At 42.5% G+C, this 19,183-nt stretch overlaps 1 long non-coding RNA gene across 2 annotated transcripts in view; it reads right to left on the bottom strand.

Annotated features, from left to right (window-relative positions):
• LOC135972887 (uncharacterized) overlaps nucleotides 1-3,947 on the bottom strand; it is a 39,794-nt gene extending 35,847 nt beyond the window's left edge. For both annotated transcript variants that reach the window (XR_010589477.1, XR_010589478.1), the window contains exons 1-2: nucleotides 3,626-3,947; nucleotides 3,019-3,128 (exon numbers count right to left, since the gene is read on the bottom strand). This is a non-coding gene — a long non-coding RNA (uncharacterized LOC135972887). The remainder of the gene's footprint in view (nucleotides 1-3,018; nucleotides 3,129-3,625) is intronic.
• Nucleotides 3,948-19,183: the final 15,236 nt, after the last annotated feature.

Here is a 19,183-nt window from a genome sequence, read left to right as displayed (position 1 = left end):
GTAAATAGTGGTGTACCCCAGGGGTCTGTACTGGGACCAGTGCTGTTCAACATATTCATAAATGATCTGGAAAAAGGGATAAACAGTGAGGTGGCAAAATTTGAAGATTATACAAAACTACTCAAGATAGTTAAGTCCAAAGCAGACTGAGAAAAGCTACAAGGGGATCTCACAAAACTGGATGACTGGGCAGCAAAATGGCAGATGAAATTCAATGTTGATAAATGCAAAGTAATGCACATTGGAAAACATAATTCTAACTATACATACAAAATGATGGGGTCTAAATTAGCTGCTACCACTCAAGAAAGAGATCTTCAGAGTTCTCTGAAAACATCTGCTCACTGTGCAGGGCAGTAAAAAAAGCAAACAATGTTGGGAACCATTAGGAAGGGGATAAATAATAAGACAGAAAATATCATTGCCTCTATATAAATCCATGGTATGCCCACATCTTGAATACTGTGTGCAGATCTGCTCGCCCCCTTTCAAAAAAGATCTGCTAGAATTGGAAAAGGTACAGAGAAGGGCAACAAAAATGATTAAGGGAATGGAACAATTTCTGTATGAGAAGAGATTAAAAAGACACAGACTTTTCAGCTTGGAAAAGAGATAACTCGGAGAGGTATGATAGAGGTCTATAAAATCTTGACTAGTGTGGAGAAAGTAAATATGGAAGCGTTATTTACTCCTTAACATAGCACAAGAACCAGGGGTCACCCAATGAGAGTAATAGGCTTCAGTTTTAAAACAAACACAAGGAAGTGCTTCTCTACACAATGCAGAGTCAGCCCATGGAACTCATTGCCAGGGGATGTTGTGAAGGCCAAAACTATAACTGGGTTAAAAAAGAACTAGATCAGTTCATGGTAAATGGTTATTAGCCAGGATAGTCAGGGATGCAACACCACGCTCAGAGTGTCACTAGCCTCTGTTTGCCAGAAGCTGGGTTTGGACAGCAGGGGATTGATCACTTAATGATTGCCTGTTGCATTCATTCCCTCTGAAGCACCTGACATTAGCCACTGCTGTAAGACAGGATACTGGGCTAGATGGACCATTGATCTGACCCAGTATAGCCATTCTTATGAAATCTCCAGTCAGCCTGTCTGTGGTATCCTCAATTAATACTGATGTGAGTAACTATATTCTGCCTATGGTAGAGACATTTCTCCTACAGTTTCTACTAGGTATAGTATTATTCTTCATTGCCTGGCCTGAAGACTTGTGCAGTTTGAGTGTGCACTGTCAAAAGGCTACCGTGCTCCAGGCCAGGATCACCAGCATCTAAAGATGCCCTAGATGTGACCCCCAATCATGCTCCTGTGATAAAGGCTGGAGATGCTGGCACCGGAACATCTGTGGTAGCTCTATGACTTCCACTGATCCCCTATGCAAAGCAGCCAGAAGAGTGTCAAAATCTGGCAGGAAGTGTTTCGGGGTCAATCCTCCAGCTGAAATATGTTATATTAATACAAGTTATTAGTACTATTTTCAAGCAAACATTCCTTCCCCAATAACAAAAGTTATAACAAGATCTTCTTAGCAGATGTGCAACATGCCTCAGGTTGCATGTGACCAGGATTCATCATCAAATTTGGTCCTCTGGTTGGATCATTGGCATCCCCAGCTTGGGCTGGGTACTGACGGGGAGCATGATGTGATCGCTGATCCATGCCCCCCTACATGGTTGTGTGTGGCCTCTTGCTGAGAGGACAATTGTGCTCTGTTAGCCCACAAAGCCACTGTGGGAGGACATCTCTTCTTGTCATCATTGCCTGCAGGCCATAAAGCATCATTCACCAACATTTCTTCCTTATTCAGTGCTGCAGTGTCCAAGTTATCATAGAAACATCTCAGTTCAAAAGCTAAACTCCCTCCCTCTGTCTTGGAGATCCCACAATCCAAGGGCCCAGTCCTGTGAAGACTGAGACCTGTGCTTATCCTGTAGCCCCACTGAAGTCCATGAGACTTCTCAGAGTGAGTAAAGTTAAGCATGACTTTTCTGGATTGGGGCCTAAGTATGTTTGAGGAGTACAAAGGGGCCCAAAACCCAACTGGTGGCTTTGGTTGCTACCATAATACCAATGATCGAGTAATTTCTTCACAATGAATAATTCGACCAGTTCTACAGGAAAGATTGGAAACTCGATAAGAAGACACCTTTACTGGGACAGTAGGAGCCTCTCTGTCTGTTGCTACCCATTTATCTACATGGGAAAAAAGTGAAAAGCAAGAAAACACAGTGCTTCTAACACACTTAAAAGGGATCATTGTGTAGAAAAATTCTCTCAACGTGAAAATCAAAAGGTGTATAACAGCCGAGAGGCAGCGCCTGCTCTGCAATGACAGCTTCATGTTTATTTATTCCTAGAAAAAAATAAATAAAAAGGAGATACTAATGTAAAGACATGATAATTTTATTCCCAGATCAAATAAAGGAACCCAGAGTGTGTTCTCATCAAAGTGATTACTTCAGGGGGAACTAATGCAATGAATGTTATTAAATGAAACAACCTCTTTATAGAGCATCTTACATTAAGGATTTTAGTGTAAGTAATATTTGTGTCAGCCAAACTGACATGAGACAAAACGTCTTGCAGAAGATATGGAAAGTCCTTTCAAAAGCCCTAATGAACAAGGGACATGCACTGTTGTAAGCTCTCATGTGAGATGGTGCTTTTCCAGTAGTGGGCATGCATTTATACATCTTTATAGATGTTTTTTCATATTCAAAAACCCATTCCTGTGAACCAGCCCCCTCAAAAACTAGATAGTGCTTACTATGCTTCTTCTGCAGCAAACAACCCTTGCTCCACTCCAAATGTAGTTCTGAGAAACAGAGACATCAGGAGCAAAAATGATAGCCTTTTCTTTTGTTTGGCCAAAATCTTTAGGTTGAAATTTAGCTTTCAGAGGCTGGTATACATAAAACCAAAATCAATGATTAATCAATAGAAACCTCAGCTCTGGAAGAACATAGCTGGGGAAGAGTTTTATGTATCTCCCTCCATGTACCTGAGTGCCACGTGGAGAGGTGGTAGCTCTTCAGTTCTACCCTACAACAGGTGAAACCCCAAGGAGGCAGAGCAGTGCAAAGGAGCTGTATCCGGGCCAGGGATTAGGCGCTGAAAGATATTGAGAAGCATAAGAAGATAGAGATATTTTTATGCATGTATAGTGTCCTGTCTATGTATTGTGGCAGAGCTCTGACCTTGTCACCGTGGGTCCTGCGCTTCTAGACAGTATCTGCTAGCCTCAGTGGCTCTCTGTGACCCTCCCCGTAGCCCTTCTCTCTCTAGGGCCAGGGTAACAGTCTACTGAGCCCTTTTCATCATAAGCCAGCAAGGAGGTTGGTGAGAGAATTCCCACAGTCTCTGTTGTCCCTAGGGCTTGTTTTAGAACAGTTTAGCCTCCTATCCTGACAGGGGCTTGACTTCCCCTCCCAGGAGGTGTTCCTGTAGTGGTGGGTTGGGGGGAACCCGGGCCACCCTCTACTCCGGGTTCCAGCCCAGGGACCCTAATGGTAGCAGCTGTTGGCAGCCAACCTTTCACTGCCAGAGTTACTACATTTCCCTGGGCCACTTCCCCACAGCTCTCCTGCTTCTCCCTTCTTCACCCTTACCTTAGGGCTCCCTTATCAATAACTTGAGGGTGTCTTCATTAACCAGTCTTTCAGCCACACTTCCTCTCCTCTGATTCCCTGGCTCTCCCCTGCCTGACTGGAGTGAGCCCTTTTTATAGTATCAGCGGGGCCTTAATTAGAGTCAGGTGGTCACATTAGCTTAATGGCCTCACCTGACTCTTTGCAGGTTAATTGGAGTCAGATGTTCTCATTAGTCTGGAGCAGCCCCTGCTCTGGTCAGTCAGGGAACAGAAAACTGTTAATCCAGTGGCCAGTATATCTGCCTTCTGCTATTCTGCTGTACCCAACTGGCCTGGGTCTATCACAGTATATACAACAGTATTAATGCAAGGTTAAGGTTGCATATAATCAGATAGACCAAAGTCAAGCAATATCCCCTTGGCCATATCATTCATTTGTATATCCTGAGCAACGCACCTATATTTCAGCACACAACTGAAGACCTAAGGTGATTTTTTACTGTGATAAGAGTCTTAGGGCTTGTCTACATGAACAATTACTTTGTGGCAAGCTGGGGTGTGAATCTACCCCTGCACGAGCCTGCTACAGGCTCACTGTCTGGTGGACCCTGCTGACTTGCTTTCACAGTTTGTTAATGTGCTTTGATCTAGACCTCTTTGAAATCAGAGTAGATCAAAGCATCAGCAGGGTCCACATGGACAATTAGTCCACAGCTGGCTAGTGCCCATTAGATTTGCACCATAGCTTGTGTCAAACTAAATGTTCATGTAGACAAGCCCTTTGCTGCCCAAGAAGTGCTTATATATAAAATGGTTAAAGGATTATAATAAAGCCAGTGCCATTGTGATGGACTTGTGTGAACTTCTGAAACACCACGGCCTATGGAAGTTAGAGATGGAAAAGCCCTGTTAGGTCATCCTTATAGTACATTTTCTAGTGTTTTCTCCACTCTAGTTTTATCTTAAGTACTTATATAGGACACCTATTACAGTACTATCTGAGTACCTCACAATATGCAGTGTATTTATTCTCAAAAAGGTGACTTGCCCAAGGTCCTACAGGTAGTTTGGGGAAGACGAGGGAATTAAAGCCAGAACCCTCAAATCCTTGCTTAGCACTCTAATACCATACTATGCTTCCATTCTCTAGTGATTTAGTGAGTGAGCAGCATGGCAGAGTGAGTGCGTGCTGGGGCCTGTGACCCAGGCGTTGATGGATCAAAACTGTCCTGTGCTTGCTGCTACTTGGCTCCACAACATATGGGGCTCAGTGCAGGGATTGCACACATTATTGAGCATGATACAGGTATCACTAGGTGAAATTCTATGGTCTGTGTTATGCAGGAGGTCAGATTAGATGGTCATTATGGTCCCTTCTTCCCTCAAATATCTAGGAAACTCACACGCTAATTTTAATGGACACATTTTATATTAGAAGTGTGCGCGCTCTCTGGGTGGGGAGGGAATTTTAGGTTTCCCCAAACACTCACTGCCGTAGAGTCCAGCTGCTTTTTTGCTTTCAACCCTAAGCATTAGCTTACTTTGGCTTCTTCTACTTCATCCCCAAGGAAAAGGGCTAGAATCCCACTAACAAATGAACAAACAAAACTAATCAACCAACCAGGCCTGGGTCTCTCCTGTAACTGGCTTGAGGGGAATCTCTACATGTAATCTCAACTGCATTAAAAAAAGGCAATTTTCCTAGCCCTTTGCCTTGCAAAAAAAAAAAATAACCCGAGAACGTAAACTGATATAAACCAACTGCCAGGGCTGAAATGGACAAGCACTTGGGCTGCCCTTTTTCAGCAGGAAGCTGTAGTGGAACTGAGGATTGCTTCTGACAGGTATACCCTGTATGGAAAAGGAGACTCGCATTAAGGATGTATCCCAAAGAGTCATCTCAGTAACCTTCCCCAAAATTCATAGGCCAGCCCCATGAATAGTAACATGGATCACTGTAGACAGGAGTTAGTTGGTTTGGAGGAGGTAGAAGGATAAAAACAAATTCTAAGCCTGCCTCTGTCCTTTACATTTTTAATTCTCCTACATCAGGGGATCGCAGGGCAGCAGCCTTTGCAGACAGCAAATGCTGGCTCTGTTCGTTATGGCAGGCAAAGTTCAGAGTCATAAGATGACACATCAAAGTGGCTCATATGGTAACAGAACTAGAAAACTCTGCTATCACAGGACAGTCTGAATAATGAGATTCTTTTAAGCTTAGAGGAAACATTTTTAGCATCATAGAAAGCATCCATTTGCTAGGATAGTTTTCATATTTTAAATTTACAATTTTATTAGTTTTTACTACCAAACAACTTCAGCCACAGCATTTACAGGTGATGTCAGATCATACTGGAACCAGCAGGTCTGTCTCAAGAAGATTAACAGACATTTCAACCTTCTTCTACAACTTATCATCAGAAACATAATGGAATAATAAACAGAATGGCATACGAAAAATGCCTGAGGACTCTTTTCAAAACTCAGCAAAAGGCCTATAATGTGGAGAAAGATGCATGATGCTTCAACTCATAACTCTCAACTAGTCATTCTTTCACTGTCAATTTAATAAAACCCCCACAGCAACCTTGAATAATGCAGTGAAGAGGTTACGTGCATCATCACTTACTCCACAATTTACCTAATCCAAAATTGGGGCCCTACCTGTGGATAAGTGGCCAGATTCTCAGTTACAGTAAGGCCCCTTTATACCATTCTAACAACGTGAAGTGGCCTTAACGAACATGCATGTAATGTACACCTGCCTTAGTGTAAATGAGAAATTAGGCCCAAAGAACTAACTGTAAGGATAGTATATCTTCACTTAGTAATTCACTTAATAGCCACAACTTTACTGTTTGTAAAGTAGCCACATGGTTTAGTAGCCATTCCTTTATCATGTAAGTTACAAAGGAAAATAATCAAAATCACCCCCACTTTTAAGCCACATGAAGTAGTTGTACTTTTATTTAGAAAACAGCTTCAATTAAGTACTACTTGCTATTTGTTCTTTGATCATTATTTTTACATATTGCAATGCAAAATTTTCCAGTATGTCACTATCATTATTATCATAGAATGGAATAGAATTGTGCAGAAAGGTTCAACCAATCTTTTCACTCCAGTAATGAAGCTTTCAAACTCCCTTTACCAGATGGATGTTGGTTCACGCTGTGAGATGTCAAACACACCAGTTCACTGTTCGTAAATATGCAAAATGGAATTCTGGTGATACTGAACCTTCCCATAAAGTGAAATTGCTCTGTGAAAACAATGAGGCCAGATGCTGATGTTGCTGACACTGGCACATATTCAGACTTTGTATCAGATTCAGAAATCAGAATTTGACCCAATAATTTCCACTCTGAGGGAATCCACCAAATGCCTCCAAATTCACCAAGACCTATCACTTGTGCACCATGGCGCTCAACTAAATTCAAATCCCACAGTAGCAAATAGAAGTGGATCAACAGGCTCAGTCCAGCATGAGTAATTTAATAGGTCTAAAAATGGGTGGCTACCAAAAGATAGTAGAAAAAATAAAGAGCCAGATTCTTAGCTGAGATAAATCAGTGTAACTCCATTGAGTCCAGTGGAGTCAATGGAACTATGCTGATTTACAGCATCCAAAGCTCTGGCCTAAATATTTTATTCTTGACTTAAAGGCCATTTCTCTCCCAAATATTACTTGGAATCTATTCCCCAGGCACAAAGAGTAAATAAAAAGAAAAAAAACCTTGGATTTTTGACATAATTAATTTATTTCTATAATTAATCAAAGCTATTTTAAAATCCAAATCAGAAAGGAAGGGTAAACTCCCTGTGTGGATGAAGCATATAGAGCTAATATTACTATTTGAATTTGGCATGTACAATAAGCTAGTAACATTGTGTGACCTATTGTACTATGCTGAAGAAAACCAATCTCAAGCTTAAAAAGGGAGGATGAGTGCTCCAAATTTATGACTAGAGGTGTCTGAACCATTACAAACCATAACCCCATGGCAAGTTAGACCCATTTTATTTCATATTTCATTACAAACTCCAAATCTGGCTGACATGTTCTTGAACCTTCTGAGTCCTTTCTGTGGGGTCTGGGAATTCATAATCCCAATAAAGGTTTAATGGATGAACAGATGTTTGGGCCTGGATTTTTAAAAAGGAGATTCTGAGAGCCTTATTCATTAGAGACTCTCTCTTTGACTATCCCCCCGTGCCTATGTGCTACTGTGATGGCCACCATCTTGGCTACCACACTTAGAATTGAAGCAGCGCCCTCCAGAGCTAAAAGCATGAGATTCTACAGCATGAACCAGAGAGTCAATGATCTGTAGCTGGGGGCTGTCACAGCTCCTGGGGACTGGCACAGAGGAGGACTTGTAACCCACAGGTGAGTGTATTTCAGGGCTGGCCTTACCATGAGGCGAACTGAGGCGTCTGCCTCAGGTGCCAGACTGGGGTGGGAGGGGTGCCACTAGGACCCAGAGTGTAGAAAATTGTGTCTGCTGCTGGTGCATATGTATTCTCTCTGCTCTAAATGTGCAGAGATATGGTGGAGTGCTGTGCTGGAGGAAGGGGGGCACAAGAGACATAACAGGCAGGCAGGAGAAAAGGTGAGAGGGAATAACAGAAAGCAGCAGGAGCTGCAGGGAGAGCGAGGAGGAGCCTCTTATGTACCTCTCTGGCACCCCCCAGGAGCCTGGACTGATTAAGCCCAGCTTCTCAGGGACCTTCCTGTTTCCTGCTGCTTCCCTGAACCCACTTGAGGAGAACAGGCAGCCAACTGAAGTAATAGGAGCCAGTTAGGCCCTTAAGACACTGGTATCTTCCCTCACTCAGGCCATGCTACTAGCCTGCTTATTTGTCCCCTTCAATTGAGTGTTGAGAGCCACTATTGCTGGCACAGAACAGCAGTCATGAGTGAAAGAAGAAAACGCCCCTCTGGGGCAGCATTCAGAAAAAGAAAGAAAGCAAAGGAAGCTTTTCTATCTAAGTAGGAAGGAGCTCTCCTGAGATACATAGACACAAATGTTCACGGTGACCCTTCCAACCCAGTGAGGTGTGAGTGGTGAGGAGATGCCTGATCTTCCAGTTAGTCAGAGGGCAGGTGACCTGGCAGCTACTGCAGCATCCATATCTCCATCTCAAATGGATGTAACCATGCACATTCGTGAAGAAAAGTGTAGATCAGAGAAGAGTGTGGTGGAGGCGCAAGAAACAGCTGCTGCTGAGTTTAGTTCCTTAAGTCTAGATGATCCAGGACTGTGGACCCACTTGAGCAGTAGCCTGAGGGGTTTCCTTGTACTGCGTGGGCCACAGCAAGTGAAAAACTTCATGTTCCCCAAACACAATTAAAATAGAAGTTTCCATCCAACACATTACTGCCGTGAAATCCCCAATGGTGACAAAGTGGAGAGGCCATGGCTTATGTACTCAAAAATCCAGAATGATGCATATTGTTTTTGTTGCAAACTCTTCCAGTCTAATGTTCCAGCCACATTGGGTTCTACAGGAACAAAGGACTGGAAAAATCTGGCTAGAAATCTGGCATGCCATGAGAAGGCAGCAAATCACCAGAGAGTATTCCATAGGTGGAAAGAGCTTGAGATGAGACTAAGGTTAAAGGCCACCATAGATGATCAGCATCAAGAGAAGGTTGCATCAGAGTCTCTTTACTGGCAAAATATTCTGAAAAGCCTCATTGCCATTGTGAGAATGCTTGCTACCCAAAACCTAGCACCGTGTGGCACTTCAGATCAGCTGTATGTGCCAAACAATGGAAACTTCCTTAAAATTGTGGAGCTGATGGCTGAGTTTGATGCTGTACTCCAGGAGCATCTAAGAAGAGTCACCACCCAAGAAATGTACACACACCACTACCTTGGAAAAACAATTCAAAATAAGATCATAGTTACTGGCAACAAAAGTCAAACAGAAGATTTGTGGCAGAGCTGAAGTCAGCAAGATATTACTCTATTATTCTGGACTGCACACCTGACATCAGCCATGCGGAACAAATGACTTTAATGGTGCTTTTTGTAACAACAACAGAACCCAGTGAAAATGTCCCTGCAATGGTGACTGTCAGAGAGCATTTTCTAGAATTTATTGACATTGATGATACTACAGGAGCTGGTATGAGAAATGTGCTTCTTAAAAAGCTGGAAGATACAGAAATTGCGATAGCTGACATGAGATGTCAGGGCTACGATAATAGTGCCAACATGAGAGGAAAGAACAGAGGAGTGCAGACACGGATCTGAGAGTAAAACCCTCGAGCTTTTCTTGTCCCATACAGTTCTCATTCATTGAACTTGGTGATCAGTGATGCAGCATCAGCTTCTAGTGAGGCTGCTGCATTTTTGAATATAATTCAAAGCATCTATGTATTTTTCTCTGCATCAACTCATTGATGGCAAATTTAGAAGCCACATCTGGGAACATCCTCTCTGACACTGAAACCACTGAGTGCCACATGATGGGAAAGTCGAGTGGAGGCGATAAAACCTATCAAACACCAAATTGGGAAGATAGATGATGTCATAGTTGCCATTATGGAGGATAATGCTATGACAGGAACTGTTTGTGGGAGAACAGTGGCAAAGGGAAATGGAATCAATAGAAACATACATAACTTCAAATTTCTGTGTGGCTTAGTGTTGTGGCATGACATACTGTTTGAAATAAATGTTGTAAGCAAGAGACTTCAAGGTGTTGACCTTGATATATCTGGAGCAATGGAACAACTGGACAAAGCAAAGTCATACCTACATTCTTACCGATCAGATGAGGGATTTCAAAATGTTCTGAAGAGTGCACAGAAATTGGCAGAGGAACTTCACACTGAAGCTATTTTCCCACCCATTCAAGAATACAAGAGTCACCGAAGAAGATGACATTTTGATTACGAGGCACGGGATAATCCCATAAGAGACCCCAAACAACAATTCAAAGTTGAATTCTTTAACCAGGTGCTAGATTGTGCAATACAGTCAGTTGAAGAATGTTTCATGCAGCGCAAGGAACCCAGCAGTATATTTGGGATGTTGTATGATATTCCAAAACTCCGCACTATACCTGAAGAAGACCTACACCAGCAATGCAGGGCACTAGAGACAGTGTTGATACATGATGACACGATATTGATGTGAGTGATTTAGGTGATGAACTGAAAGCCTTTCAAGATACATTTCAGCAGGATCAACTCTAAAGGCTGTTCTGGAATATATGTGCATAAATAAGATGACCACCCTCTTTTCAAATGCTTTTGTTGCTCTGCGCATACTTCTAACACTTCCTGTAACAGTTGCCAGTGGAGAACGCAGCTTCTCCAAGCTGAAGTTAATGAAAACACATCTACACTCCACAATGACACAGGAGAGGCTGGTTGGCCTTGCAACCATACCAATAGAGCATGAGCTGGTCCAGACTGTGGACCTTTAACAGGAAGCAGTTCAAATCTTTGCAACCAAGAAGGTACGGAAAGCACCACTTTGCTTATTCAAACAGATAAAAATGCCAGTGTTTACTATGCAGACAAGAAAAATTACATTTGCTGTTCAGGCGTTTGAAAGTTAAGTGTTACTTAAAATTTTTGAACAAGGCATTTTAAGTTGTTAGTTCTCCTCTATTGGGGTAGGTAGAAGAGCAATACCATGAGAGGAGTAGAACAGGAAGAAGGCAGAATTGAGACCTTTCAAAGTTTTGGCCCAAGCGAGAGGCAATGGGGTTGTCATTTGAGCTCCTTGCCTCAGGTGCCAAAATGTTGTGGGCAGGCCCTGGTGTGTTTCACAGTACCATAACTTCCACGTTTTTTGTTGTAATAGGATTCTCCCTTATCAGAATGCAAGTCCAACTGGGTAACGGACAATTCCTGACCAAATAAACAGCACAGAGAAAAAGTAATTTAAAAGCTTACAGTGGTAAGTCTCAGAGTGTTGACAGCTTAGAGAACTAATATGCAAATACTCAGTAAATTTATTAGACATATCTATCTACGGTATCTGCATTTTCTATCTAGAACTCACTGAAAAAGTCCTGTTCCAACTTTCAAAGGCTCTTGTGTAAAACCTAGGGCAGATTCTTCAGGGAGATCTTTTTCCTGTTATAATTTTCCTTATCATGACCATACAGGGCATCTTTCCAGGACATTACACTGAGCATTTAAAACTTCTCTCATATGGTAGGTGGAAGAGAAAACAATATTTTGGCAACTGCCAGCCTAGCTTTAACCCAGAATGCCTCTGACACTAGTGATACTGTCAGACTATTGTTCTTAAAGTTCATCAGCATGAAAATGAAAACATCTTCTCCTTATAAGCTTCCAAATTTGAGCAAGTCCTCAGAGGAAGGAGCTTCATACAAATCCCTAATTAAATTCAGAAGGGCAAGAACATTTGTGTATGTCTGGCATCCAACCTCACTTCCTAACTCTCTAAGACATTTTTTCAGTCAAGGGTTTGAAATGTGATTTAAATGTAACTCTGAAAAAATCCAGTAATCCAGCAACCTGGGAATCCAGCAAAAAAAAGAGCATGTGTATGTGTGTGTGAGAGAGATGGAGAATAAAAGTGGAAAAGGTCCAAAGAAAGTCTCAGAAGTGCAGACACAATTAAGCAATATGCCTAATAAGGACAAAAATCTCCACATTCTGATTTTGGAAAATTTAGACACTAACTTGAGAAAATGAACTGGAGAGCAAAGCATTCAGGACCAGGTTAGAATGGAGAAAATCCTCCAGCAATCCCAGTCTACGTCCTCACTACGGTGGGGGGGGGAGGAGCGGAGTCGATTTAAGCTACGCAAATTCAGCTACGTGAATAGCGTAGCTGAATTCGACGTATCTGAGCCCACCTACCCCGCTGTGAGGATGGCAGCAAATCGACCTCTGCGGCTCCCCCATCGACGGCGCTTACTCCTGCGCTGGGGAGTACAAGCGTCGATTTGGGGATCGATTGTCGCGTCCCGACGAGACATGATAATTCGATCCCCGAGAGATCGATTTCTACCCGCCGATTCAGGCGGGGAGTGAAGACGTAGCCCCAGTGTCATAGTCCTGGCTGAGCTTCCCCTTCTTGATGTTCACCAGGCAGCTGTGTACAGAGCCACATGCTGGATCGGTATGCTTCTAAGCTTCTCTGGTAGTCTCTAGCTACAGTCTCTGGTTCTGGCCTTGCAGGTACCTTTCCAAAGAATAGACTCTGCCTGGTAACACTTCTAGGGAATGGGGTCCCATGGTCCAGCTGTCCTGGGGCCCCAGGACCAGCACTGACCCCGCAAGCTATCCCAATCACTCAAACACACCCTCCCCAGAGCTTCACCAACATACAGTGCAGTTTATAGTTTAACCCTTCAGGGACAAGTGTCAGCTGAAGCAAGTAAAAAGCATTTTGCAGAGGAATTTCTAAGCCAATCACACTTTACTCAGATAATGCATATGAGAGACACAGATCTAAGCAAAATAAAAAACAATGCAATTCCTGCTTCAAAGTCCTCACCACTCTTGAGTTTTCTTTGGGTTTGGTTGGCGCCTTCATGGATCCCCATATATCATCTCCTGGATCCTACTCCCCAAGTTCAGTCTTCTTTCTCTGATTATCAAGTCAACTCTCACTCCTGCAGCAAGCTCTCTTTAGCTTGTTCAGGTCCAGCATTGAAAGAGTCCCCAGCTAACAGAGCATGTCCCTTTGTCAGTGGTCCCTGAACCTCCCAGAGTTTGTGTCTTTAGAAGCCAGTTCTAACACCTTGTGTCTTCCTTCTTTATTCTTCCTGGGAATTTCCCACTGATCCAACTGCAAGCAACCTGGGGAGAATTGATTCTTCTGTAGATTACAGCAATCCCATTGTTCTAAAACCCTCCCATTTGAATGGCAGGCTATTCAGGTTAAAGCCTCTCCATTGTTCCAGGCCTGGGAGATGTGACACCAGCCCTGGTAGCAAATGACTGATTCAATATACAGTGAAAAAAAAATGAGGAGTCCTTGTGGCACCTTAGAGACTAACAAATTTATTTGGGCATAAGCTTTCGTGGGCTATAACCCACTTCATCAGATGTATGAAATAAAACATACAGGAGCAGGTATAAATACATGAAAGGATGGGGGTGCTTTACCAAGTGTTAGGTCAGTCTAACGAGATAAATCAATTAACAGCAGGATACCAAGGGAGGAAAAATAACTTTTGAAGTGGTAAGAGAGTGGCCCATTACAGACAGTTGACAAGAAGGTGTGAGTAACAGTAGGGAGAAATTAGCATTAGGGAAATTAAGTTTAGGTTTTGTAATGACCCAACCACTCCTAGTCTTTATTCAGGCCTAATCTGATGGTATCTAGTTTGCAAATTAATTCCAGTTCTGGAGCTTCATGTTGGAGTCTGTTTTTGAAGTTTTTTTGCTGAAGAATTGCCACTTTGAGATCTGTGATTGAGTGACCAGAGAAATTGAAGTGTTCTCCTACTGGTTTTTGAATGTTATGATTCCTGATGTCAGATTTGTGTCCATTTATTCTTTTCTGTAGAGACTGTCTGGTTTGGCCAATGTACATGGCAGAGGGGCATTGCTGGCACATGATGGCATATATCACATTGGTAGATGTGCAGGTGAACAAGCCCCTGATGGTGTGGCTGATGTGGTTAGGGCCTATGATGGTGTCCCTTGAATAGATATGTGGACAGAGTTGGCACCGGGGTTTGTAGCAGGGTTTGGTTCCGGGCTGGTGTTTTTGTTGTGTGGTGTGTAGTTGCTGGTGAGTATTTGCTTAAGGTTGGGGGGCTGTTTGTAAGCGAGGACTGGCCTATCTCCCAAGGTCTGAGAGAGTGAGGGATCGTCCTTCGGGATAGATTGTAGATCCTTGATGCGCTAGTGAGACCTTCGGTGACAAAACAACTTCACAAAATCAACCAAAATTCACAAATTTCACAAAGAGAGATTTCTCAAACTATCACATCCAGCAACATGATTACAGAACAGTCACTGAGATCCGGGCAATGCAAGACTGTAAGTGGCACATGCAGCTACATTGGAGATGCTTTGGCCCTGGGAAGTATCCGTGTATCTAGTCCAATGTGTATGTGTGAATGTCAGGGGATCTAAGTACTTAACTGACAAAAAGTATTGGATGAAGCAGAAGCCTTGTTAGAGAATTTGTCTCTTTCCAGGATTGCACTTCAGGGCCTAGTCCTAAAGGGTGCTGAACACTCAAATCTGACTGGCTCAGGCCCAAAGCCCCTAAAATTCTCTGTTGTAAAGTTGTTCATGGACTTGTCTTGGGAAAGATGGAATCACTCTCTAGGAAACTTTTAGTGACAGACTTCATAAATGACAAACTGTTCAAGAGTTCACTGTTGCATAAATTGCTAGTGGAAACAAAAGAGAGAATCTTGGTTTCATCACAATACTTAGGAAAATAGGACATGTGGAATCTTGTGCTCTGGTGCAGAGCAGAGAGGCATTAAGGAAAGAGTGTCCAGGAAGACCTGAGAAAAGTGTTCAGGGTAAACTAGGCTCTATTCTATACATGTTTTTATACCACATTGATCACTGTTGTAGCTGAGTGCTTTCAGTGGTGTGTTAAGCAACATGACTAAACATCTGTCACTTGTTTGCTCTCTCATTCTTTCCCCAGAGAGAGAACTGTGTTCAGGGGAGTGTCTTGATTTGGTAAGGGTGTACCTTTATTTTTAAACAAATATATATAATTATACCTTTTGCTGTGTGTTTATATTAGAGAAAGCAAGGTCAAAGAAATGTGCCTTGCACTTGGAGTGGAAGGTGGTGAGGTTTGTGATAGTCCTTAGTTCCTGGGGAAGTTCATTCTAGTCTTGGACTGCCCCCGGAGAAAGTTCTGTCTCTGGCACAGATGAGCTTTAATCTTATTGTTGAGAGTGTAGTTGTTGACCATGGTCTTTGTCCCAGAGCTTTAAATGAATTTTCAGATATCTTGCGTACAGTGAATGGAACACTGTGAAGGACTGAGACCTTGAACTTGATTCACAATACTATGGGAAGCCAGCACAGAGAGAAGAGGACAGGCTTGATAGGCTTATGGTAGTCTGTTTTGCTGAGCAGATGTACTGCAGTTGGAGTTTGCTAAGTACTGAATTAGTTGGAGTTTCCTCAGTAAATGCTGAAGACTTCAAGTGTACTGCACTGGTGTAATTCAGACAAGAAGTGACCAACAGAATAACTGAAGCCAGGTCTTTGTCTACCAGAATAGAATGGAGTTTCCTAGCCAACCAGAGATAATAGAAATCATTACTCGCAGATGCTACTACATGAGAGCTCATCATCACCAAGGAATCCCAGATTACTCCTAGACAACAGGCTGAACTGACCAATTGTGGGTGGGTATCTTTAACCAGTATGAGATGTCTGCTTTGCCTCTTCCTCAGCTAGAATTATCCTGCTCCAGCCAATAGCTATAGAACCAGTCATGGTTCACTCTTAAAACTCATCATCAGAAGCAGTTGTAGGGGCCTCATTTTGTTAACTGGGTTTCCTGCCTGCTCTGGGGAAAAGTCCCCACCCCCGTTTCTTCTCCATTATTGGGTTTTGTGCTGAATCAGGACTTTCTGGCTTATACAACAGAAGCATGTGGCTTGCTCCTTGGAAACAGTCAGCCAGTAGGAGGATCCTTTACAAAAGGTTATGTGAGGTAATTTTGTCACAACTTGCTGTGATGAGAACAGAGCCAAAGGTTGCAACTGCTACATCTTTCAGCAAAGATGAACAGCAGTTTTTCTTCTTTATTTTCAGTTTAGTTTTTCCAACCATTATGCAGACACAGACATAACTGGTTGTACAGTAGGCTCTGCTTGCTCACGGAGAGGTGTAAGTTACAACTCCCTGCACCACTGCAGCTTAGGAGGATGCACCCAAGAGGTAATGCCACCGATCCTACCTCATGGTCAGCAGGGGGTAGATTTAGTTTCTGCTGGGGCCCTGACCAAGGAAGCTGCTCAAGGGGTAGAGTGGAGGAGGACATCCCTTGCTACTATAGCGCTGCCTTCTTCCAGGCTGGTGCTGGCTCCCTCCATACCACTTTGGAAGAGATGGAGGCCACTTTGCACAACTGCATCCTCCTCCCTGGCTGTCTTTCCACTGCCTGAAATACTGCAGCTGTGGTTATGCCATCATAAACCATGAGGGATTTCAGCTCTCCAACTGCTCCATCACATAGAGCCCAAATATGCACACTCATCATAGTGGGCCATATTTGGCTCTCAGTTACACAGGTAACTCCAAATCAAGGCAGTGAGGCTGCTCCAGATTTACACCCTTGTAAGTAATACAAAGATTGGCCCAATCTCTTAAGGCCCAATTCGCAATATGTCTAAAAGTGGCCTAGCAACAGTCACATTTACATATCATTTTTCTCCATGATACTTCTAGCCCAGGTGCTCCAAAGAGGTATTTTTTCTTGGAATCATGGTAGTTGATTCATGCTACCACCTAGCCCCATGGGTGACTGATTGAATAGTTTTCAGAGAGGAAAAAAGTCTGTGTTCACAATGACCAGAGAAAGTTCCAGCAATAGATGTGATCAATATTGTTCCAACGTCAAAATTTGATGCAGTTTTCCATCCAAATATTGATGAAAAATGTTCACAATTCCCACTCTCAACATGTTTTCAATCAACTTTTGCTAGCAACAGCCATGTTTAAACATGGTTTCAACAATACTGTGGCAGGGCCATATATTTAATGATTTTTGACATCCAGACAGATTTCCAGAGATTTTCATCTTTACTTCTGTTGATCTCTTTGCAGCTTTATTTCCCACTTCTAGGATTCCCTGATATTTTAATAAACTGTAGAAGGTTCCATGGTGGCTTGTATTGCACTGTGAGGAATGGCACATGTCCTGGTAATGCTCCTCTCTACAAAGTTTTCCTGGAATGTTAACACCATATACCTTGATATATAGGAATGTACTGGAATTACTGTTAGATCTTCCTGGAAAAAAAAAAGTTTACAGTAATGACTGTAACAGAGTGGAAGAAAATCTGAGCTCTCTAAATTGTAACTCCAGCTGGGCATTTGGTTTTAATACATCTTGGGTGTTCCTCATGTCTGTATTTGCTTCCCATGTCTGCACTTGCCTTCACCCTATGTCAGTGCCAGCCTGTATGCCATGTGAGTTGATAACTTTCTTTATGAATGGTGAATTTGCTCTCTGAGTCATGGATAAAAGCAACACATATATATCCCCCCCAACTCCAATCAATTCAAATGTGTGAAGTCTTTTGCAATGCAGCAGTGCTTTAATCATGTGCTTAATTTAAGAACTCAAAACTGACATTCTAAAAGCTGCTGCAATTATTCTTTATCCTAAAACTGTGATGTGTTTTCATAGCTTCTTGCTGTGTCTGACAGAGACACGCCTCTCAGACTTTGTCTTCACCCTTTGAAAAGTTCAAAGTAAATAAATAAATAAAAGTGAATTAAAAATAAAAACCAGCCACCCTCAGCAATTCCTCTCTCCCACCCAAACTGGCCTAACCTGCTTCTGACTTGAAGAAACCTTTCCTTATAGCATAAGATTCTTGCCATTGAGATAACACTTGGATTTCCTTCCCGGTTCTAGGGTTTAAGGGTTTTTTTTGTGGATCCAGAAAGGGCTGCCTCAGTGTCCTCAAAGATTTATTAGTCAAAGTTGAAGAGATAGCAGGGAGGTTAGTGATTTCCCCCTGAACTAAAAGACAGTGAACATTAACGACTATAGTACTAGTATAGTAATTCAACACTAGCAATGACTGCAGTAGGAGTATAGTAACTGAACACTAGTAACAATTGCAGTGGCAATAGACTGAATACTAGTTATGATTCTAGTGGTGCTAGTTTTGGCTTCGATCCTGCTGAGTATTCTGTCTCTGATCCAGCAAAGCCCTGAAGCATATGCTTCAAGCCTGTGAGTCATGCTTGAATTCAAGCATGTGCTTAAGTGCTTTGCTGAAGCAGGGCCAGGTGCACCTTGTAGAACCATGTCCCCATTGTAATTTTAGGAGGGTAAAATTAATCTCAAAGCCTTCTGCACCAAGTAAGTCCCACACAGAGAATGCATAGTGGGGTTCTACTGTTCAGCCTGCCACATGAACATGTATATAGTTGCATATAAGTGGATAGAATGCTATAAATTTACAGAACAATTTACTGCTCTGAACAGTTTATAATCTAAGGGCCTGATTGTGCAAACATGATCAGAGCATTGCTAGCTATCATGAAGAGTCCCATTGAAAAGCTGTATAAATTTATAGCAAAATAAACAAGACCCTTAATAAATTAAGTTAATGGGTAGTAGGCATTGAGTTGGATAATAAATGCTTGTAGGGTTGGGCTCTAAGGCAAATATAAGACAAAGACAAGACAAGACACGTTGCAAGTCCCTCATTAAAGGATAATGTGTATGCTCAGCATTCCAGCCTATATGTTTACATATGCTAACACTTTAATCTTACAAAACATCATAGCCTACATTTTCAAAAGTGACTAATGATTTTAGGTGGCTCCATTCTCGGGTGCCCAACTTAAAACACCTTAAAGAGCATCTGGTTTTCAGCAAGTTCTGACCACCCACTATTT

Source organism: Chrysemys picta, chromosome 7 (assembly GCF_011386835.1).
Source record: "Chrysemys picta bellii isolate R12L10 chromosome 7, ASM1138683v2, whole genome shotgun sequence".
Lineage (NCBI taxonomy): Eukaryota > Metazoa > Chordata > Testudines > Emydidae > Chrysemys > Chrysemys picta.
This window is presented reverse-complemented; position numbering and strand designations above follow the sequence as displayed.